Consider the following 7,954-nt stretch of genomic DNA (forward strand, 5'->3'; position numbering starts at 1 on the left):
ACAGCATTGTGAGGATATGGGAGAACCGATAATGATAATGATTTTGTAATATTTACTAGATGCTGAGCACTGTTTTAAATGCTTTCCATATGTTAACTCATTTAATCTTTACAACAACCTTATGTAATTGGTATTATTATATTAGAGATGTGCAATATGAGAAACCAAGAAGTTATGACTTCCTCAAGATCAGCCAGCCAGGAAATGGCAAGGCCAGGAGTCAAACCCATCCCCACCGCAGCCAGGCTCCATCTTTACCTTGAGCTCTTAACCAGCGTGAGCAAAGCCTGGGGCACTAAACTGAATCACGTGTCCTCAGGCAAGCTGCTAGCTCTAACAACCTCAGTCTCATCAACTGAAAAATGGGACTAATACATCTGTTTCAGTTGTAAGGATTACACAAGATAATGTATGAAAGCATTTGATATGTAACAAGGACTCCACTTTTTAAGAGTAAGTAAAATTTTAAATGTAAACATTGCAAAATTATCCGTGGCTCTCATATGGTGACCCTCAGAGAGTACTTTTTTTTTTTTTTAACTTTTTTTATTGCAGTATAACAGAAATACATGCAGTTTGGGAGAAGAAAAATTGCTCATTTGTAATTTTTGTTAAATTAATGATGTAAATACTCTCTTAATGGTTAATTTTAAGCTACCAACAGTTTGACACTTGACTCACAAATTCCTGTTTAACAATTGGCCCTCATGAACTAGGGTGAACCAGCTTTAGCACAACACTACAACATGTATACAGAAAAATGTACAGATCATTAGTTTATAGCTCATTGTATATTGGCAAAGTGAACACACCTACCACCCTGGTCAGTAAATATAATTATACCTTTCTTTCTTCCTTAAAGGTGACCACTGTCACCTTTTTTAATCATTGAGGGTAGGGAGAAGGGAACAGAAGTTCCCAATTGATACTTTTAGATTTTTTGAGGGACTGGGGAGGGACTAGCTACAACAAAAACCACCTTCAGGGCAGAAGAGGCCAGACAAGAATGAGTCACAAAACACAATTTTAGAATGAATTTCTAGAAAGGACTCCTGCATCTTTAGATATATTAGAAAAAATGGTATATATTTCCTATAGAGAGAAAGGTCAGCACTACTCTATTCTGGGCTGAGGTGTAATTTCCTTCTAGCTTTAAAAAGACAATTGTTCTCATTAGTGGGTGGCAGCAGAAGAATCCAGAGGTCTTTATAAGAAAACTCAGAATATTGGGTTTACAGAATTACTGAAATGTCTAGTCATTTCAATGTGAAATTTTCATTTTGTCTTAAAAGACTTCAGGTGTATAGCAAAGTGAATCAGTTATACATATACTTATATCCATTCTTTTTTAGATTCTTTTCCCATATAGGTTATTACAGAATATTGAGTAGAGTTCCCTGTGCTATACAGGAGGTCCTTATTAGTTATGTTTTTATTTTTTTAATTTTTTCAGTTAATTTTTATTGGAGTATAGTTGATTTATAATGTTAGTTTCAGGTGTACAGCAAAGTGAATCAATTATACATATACATATATCCACTCATTTTTAGATTGTTTTCCCATATGGGTAATTACAGGGTATTGAATAGAGTTCCCTGTGCTATACAGTCGGTCCTTATTAGTTATCTATTTTATATACACCTGAAACTAACACAACATTGTAAATCAACTATACTCCAATTTAAAAAAACAAAAAAGACCTCAAATATGGCCTCTGAACCCATGGAGAAGATAAACATATATGAAGGAGATAACTCTTATGACAACAGTAGGTTCAACTTTATTATTAATATTTTGTAGCCTATAAATAGATTTGAGGGGGTACCTCTGCAGCCCAAGGACTTTCTGGGCTCTGTAGCTGAGAGAATAAGCAGGAACAGATTTTTCATCTCTTTTTTTTTTTTTATCAAGGCGAGGATGTTTCCTCTGAGACCTTCTGTCCGGAGAACAGAGGTCCTTTACCCACCACCTTTTTCCTCACAGCTGTTTACTTCTGAACTCCATTATCTGGAGAACTGAAAACAAGTGGTGACTTGTAGGGGGAAGACAAAGAGGGAGACAGGGAGCGTGGGAAGAGTTCAGAAAGGATTCAGGCTCACATATTAAGGCCTGCTGGTAGCCGCCTCCAACCATCCCCACAGCAGAGGCCCTCTCCCCCTCACCCCTGCCCCGAGGCTTCGGCCTGCCCTCCTGGGCCTCTCTTTCTCTCCTAGCAAGTCTGCCGGCTCTCGCCTTCCATCGCCAGCCTCACCGTGCACCTTCCACAACCCGCCACCTCTCACCATGGATCTGTTCATTGCTTATTTTACAAGCAGCCTTTTCAACCACATTTTCCACTCAACCAATAGGAAAACCAGGCCAAAGTAGCCCTAGCACAGAGGCCCATGGCTGTAAGCGGAACCGTTACAGAATGGAAATGTAGGGCCCCTGGTTCAAGGATTATTAAGAATTTCAAAAGAGAGACAGTGGAACACGAAACCAGGCATAGGCCCTTCTAAGCATGTGGCCCTGTGTGTCAGCACAGGTTACACGTCCATGAAGCCAGCCTTGGCTATAAGGGCCCCAAGTGAGTTGAAAGTTGTTTCCCTTCTGAATAGGCTGATGTATTTAAACATCAGTATATTATTGGAACGCTAACAAAACTGTACCTCAATCAAATTCAGAGTGACTAGATTTTATCTGAAAATCTATCTAGTAAAATGGCACAGGTACACATATTTTAGTTTGGTGCTGAACTCCACGACAGTAGGAGAGATAAATTCTGTAAATGTTCGCGCACATCTATGCTCTGATTTAAAAGGAGAAAAAAAAAAAACGAAAACTCCACAGGCATTTTTGTTGCTCAACTAACCTTAACAACCCCTGGAAAACAGACACCTGCGCTCCACCTCCAAAGTGTCTGATCCAGCTATCTGTGGTGGAGCCCAGGCACCAGGAGCCATAAGCTACACTAGAGACTCTGATGCAAAGCCAGAGTTAATAAAACATGCAAGGAGAGTTCATGCTTGCTCCATATACTAGAAGTTCCTCTGGGGGAGTGGTGCACAGGGAATCACTAGCATTGAGACCCGTTTTGGTTACGCACTGTACTCAGGGCAAAGACGAGACATTCTCTGGAAGCTTTCCTTGAGTCTACACTTGAAGCAATTACAGAAAATTTACATTTATTTGAATTACATTCTTACAGAATTGGCAATAATTTATATACGGTCATCAGCAAATGCAGGGACTACTCCATGGGAGGTCACAGTGCCACTGTGGCTTAGAGTTGGAAGATACAGATTCAAGTTCCAGCCTTGCCAACTGAGCAAGTTCCTCAGCTTACTATATAGGGAAGTCATGGACCTCTGAGTCTCAGGATCCTGCTCTGTATGGGGATAAGGGGACCAGCCTCACAGAGCTGGTGTGAAGGAGATGGTTTATATATGAAATTAGACTGTACACTGTGAAGTAGTTAATAAACCTAAGCTGTTGTTCTTATTTAACAGTGATAAAGACAGAACAAATCCTGAAGTTAATCTTATTATTAAAGTATCATTGCCCATTGGCATAGCAATTGTATATTCAGCTAAAATTTGCTCCTCCTTCCTCTATGTCACTTCCAACCCATCCTAAGGACTCAAATGTTAACCACTTTATGAAACATTTTGTGTTCCCACTGGCAGTTAATTATTCCCACTTATACCTTAGCACACTGTAGTGATTCTATGTGATTACATGGGTTTTCCTCTTTTCAGTCTATAAGCTTTCTGAGGACCAGGTCTCACCCATCACTGAATTATCATGAATGGGATGTGCTCAATATGTTGAATGAATGATTGACAGAGGAGGGAAAGGATGAATTAAGTATAGGTGAGAGTAGTTTAGGGCATTTAAGACATTTAGAAGCGTGAAGGCAAAAATTTCATAAGAACAGGGATCTTGTATGCCTGAACCCTTCCCTCCCCCACTTCATAGTCGGTGCTGGGCACATAGTAGGTAGCTTGGAAGAAATTTGCAAATCAAAGAAAAGGAGAAAGGCCAGCTCTAGGCACAGGTTTCCGTCAGCATGGACTTCTCATGCCATGTTTCACTTTTGGTAGTACAATCCCAAAGTGTCTGTTAACCTTATTCTATTCCCTTGGCCCCCCAGAGGTTCCGGTGCTGAATCATCAGCACCTCCCCAATGCCAGATCCTCACCCACTAGTCATTTTAGAACCCCTGTTCCTATGTAAAGGGATCGATCCTATATCCCATTGCTATAGGACTGTTCCATGCTCCTCCAGTACTCGCTAATTTAGTGACCATAAGTCCCTGTAACAAGTTATGGGCACTAAAGGGCCACCTTACAGAGGAATGAAATATTTGATCCCTGAAGCACTTAAACCAAAGGATCCGTCTAATCCTGAGTATATCAGACATTGTGGATAACTAAATAGGTGGGTTTCAAATCACTCAGTGCCTCCTCCTACCTGGCCTGTATGGGGCCAGCACTAGAGGAAGAAGATGAGCATTTCCTTGGAAAAGGTAGTGCTTTACAGACTGCTTGTAAGGGTGCCGATTTTATGAAATCCCAGTTTTTTAAAGGTTTTTGTGGTAAAGCAAGCTGGAGATAGTAAGTCACAGTTTTATTACAATGTGGGCCTTTTCTTAGGGTGTGGGATTCATTTGTGGCTAAAAAAAATAGCTGGGTTCTGTAGTCAATAAAAATCAGTACCTTCATGCGGTACTTAATCTCTCAGAACAGACCGACGCTGACAGTCTCTGGGAGGAAAACAGAGAATTAAAATAGGAACCAAGATATCTGCCTTGGGTCCGATCTCTTTGTTTCACACTGGGTAGGCTATGGTTGCTGCTGATTGCAGCCTTCAGTTGGGAGAATAACAGGTTTCTCTCTCTATTTCCTGTTCATCTTTTCCAGTGCAGAGCCTAGAAGATGGCGGATAATATATCTGGCTAATAATGCTAGTTTCCTCTTGAAGAAGAAAAGGACAGAGTCACATTCTCTCTGAATTTGAAACCCAGATCACTTTATTCACTTGATTACAGCTGTTCTTAAATGCTCCTTGGATAGTGTCCCTCTGTATTATGTTTCCCTCTGTCCTTAGTCATGGATTTTCGAAGTAACCCCACTTAGTTCTCCTCCATGGGCCAAACATATACTGATATTGAAGTGTTACTAATCCTTTAAAGTGCCAGGAGTTTGAGCTTTCATTGGACTTTGAAAGATTTTAATAACTAGATTTTCATCTCTGATCACTGAGAATGTTTTTAATTTGGAGTTGGAGCAGTTCCCTCTGGTAATAAATGCAGCTTGAGCAGACAGGGCGTGCTATTGTTCTAAAACAGAGCTCAGATCAGATTTTGCCCAAACAGGTACAGGACCGAAAACCTTGGCTTCCGTTAATGCTGTATTTTGGGGCAAAGTTTCCTACAGTCTAGTTGGCCTTTACTACCTTCATGAGTTTTACCATATCTGAGTACCACCTGAAATTGTATTTATTATTTTTCTTTAAATTCATTCACTGTGATACTTGAATACATCTATTTTCCATCATGGAAATATTTATTTGCCATAAGTGGGAAATTAGTATTACTTGTCCTTAATTGAAGGTAATAAATACAATGAAAAGTTATTAAATTCTAGCTAGATACTATTGCTTGCAAAAGGTTCTGAGCCCCAGGCCTATCTCCCTTTATTTGAAAGGGTAGTAACCTGGGTTGAAGCCATACTAGCACCACATTGAAGCTCTCCTTCAGGGAATGTGATGGATTGAAGAAAAAAAAAAAAAAGACAGAGGATCCTTTTTCCTTTATTCACTAACTATTCCAATGCTTTTGATTCCAAGCGGTACTTAGCCAACGTGTGAGAAACACTGCCTTTGAAAAACTCATTCCTTTTATACTCTGTGTGAGGAATTCAATATTTGATTGACTGGACTTGTATGAAAACCCCTTTTCAGGATATAAGAACACCCCAAAAGTGGATGGCACTGTTCCTACACCCAAGAAATGTGTCATCTAATAATACGAGGAGAGCAAATCATGATAAATGTGTAGCAGCAAGAGTTCCAGAAATATGCAGGTACTTCATACTAGAATGTGAGCGGCAGAGGGTCACTCGTGGGTCTTTCCGGGGCAGTTAGAAGAGTACTTAGCAGACCAGGCAGGCAACGAATACCTACGGAGTCAAAGAACACTAAACACTTCCCCAGTCTCCTCGTGGAGATATAAGCACTCTCACGGGCAGGGAACAGGTTGGCACCATCTGGAAAGGCTACAGGGAAGCAAGATTTGGACAGAATCTTTTTTTTTTTTTTTTCCTACTTTTTTATTTTTTTATTTATTTATATATTTTTGGCTGTGCTGGGTCTTCGGTTCGTGCGAGGGCTTTCTCTAGTTGCGGCAAGTGGGGGCCACTCTACATCGCGGTGCGCGGGCCTCTCACTATCGCGGCCCCTCCCGTTGCGGGGCACAGGCTCCAGACGCGCAGGCTCAGTAGTTGTGGCTCACGGGCCCAGCCGCTCCGTGGCATGTGGGATCTTCCCAGACCAGGGCTCGAACCCGTGTCCCCTGCATTGGCAGGCAGACTCTCAACCACTGCGCCACCAGGGAAGCCCCTGGACAGAATCTTGAAGGAAGGAATAGGCAGAGAGCACACACATACACACACAGGTGCACATGCACACGCATATATGCACATACACACAATGTCTTAGAACAGAAGGTGCAAGGTTCACATGAAAGCAGGGGGTTAAGCGTGTCTGACCGAGGTTGTGACCTGAGAACAGTCTCAGAAATACAAACGACCTTCCAATTTGAATAAATACTTCCCTTTCCTCAGACGTAAAGCCATTCCCCACTTCTTGTTCATAAACATCACATGTTTAAGTCTCAGGTACACTCTGCAGAAAGTGTCAGTGTTTCAGCAAAACAAACCATCTTCTGTTAAAGGAACAATACCTTCTATTTCAGTGTACGTGGAGGTTGCTTTTTGAGAAACCCAGCTTTAGGTAGATACGTTGTCCGTTTACGGATTTTTGCCGTATTTCCTCAGTTGTTAAGGAGGGCTCCTAAAATCTTTGCAGCTAAGCAGTTGTGCCATTTCTCACAGTTCCCTTTGCTGTTTTTTGTTAAATGGAGTCATTGTTTCTCTGATATTAATTTGCCATCACACGATTTGCTGCTCTAGAGATAGCAAAGTCTCAGGTAGTATTTTTAAAGAATAAACAGGAGAAGCAGATTGGCAGGGTAATAAATGTGGGGCAATAAGGTGGGAATTTAAGCTGTTACTATTTCTGAACAAGTTGTGCTGTCACAGAAATGGCCATGGGCCTCTGGGTCCGTTTCTGTAAGAGGAGAGCCCAACTGAGGAGGCATTTCAGCATTTCAGGTCCCAAAGGATTTCTGGGGACCAGCCTGAAGGCAGGAAGGATTGATGTAAGCTTTGGCTGCACAGGCTTTGTGAAAGGTTTCCATTTTCTGAAATGTGATGGTGCCAAGATTTTAGTTTGGGTATTTCCCATGTGGGTTAAGGGATACTAAATCTTCAGCTCCGTTATACCTGGAGAATGTTTTTCAGAAAGCTCATTATCATCTCCTTTCACTCTAAGGCTAATTTTTAAATATATGGCTAAATATGGACTTAGGCCAAACCACGAACCAAAAAGCAAGGTGTAAACCTTCTTAATTTACTGAACCTCAAACCTAACCTTTTTTTTCTTTTTTTTTTTTGGCACACTCTAATTTTTTCAGTTATACATATATATATACACTTTAATTTTCATATTCTTTTCCATTATGGTTTATCACAGGATATTGAATATAGTTCCCTCTACTATACAGTAGGACCTTGTTGTTTATCCATTCTATATGTAATAGTTTGCATCTGTTAATCCCAAACTCCCAATCCGTCCCTCCCCCACCCTGCCACCCCTTGGCAACCACAAGTCTGTTCTCTATGTCTGTGAGTCT

The 7,954-nt window shown here is 40.9% G+C and overlaps 1 protein-coding gene and 1 long non-coding RNA gene across 5 annotated transcripts in view; one reads left to right on the forward strand and one right to left on the reverse strand.

Moving 5' to 3' along the window:
* The window catches only part of LOC309636198, a 937,790-nt gene that overhangs the window by 346,222 nt on the left and 583,614 nt on the right, over nucleotides 1-7,954 (reverse strand). The window lies entirely within an intron of this gene.
* NME7 (NME/NM23 family member 7) overlaps nucleotides 1-7,954 on the forward strand; it is a 244,738-nt gene that overhangs the window by 235,141 nt on the left and 1,643 nt on the right. The gene's annotated exons all lie outside the window — the stretch shown is intronic.

The sequence above is a fragment of the Balaenoptera borealis genome, assembly GCF_965194805.1.
Source record: "Balaenoptera borealis genome assembly, chromosome: 1".
Taxonomy (NCBI): Eukaryota; Metazoa; Chordata; class Mammalia; order Artiodactyla; family Balaenopteridae; genus Balaenoptera; species Balaenoptera borealis.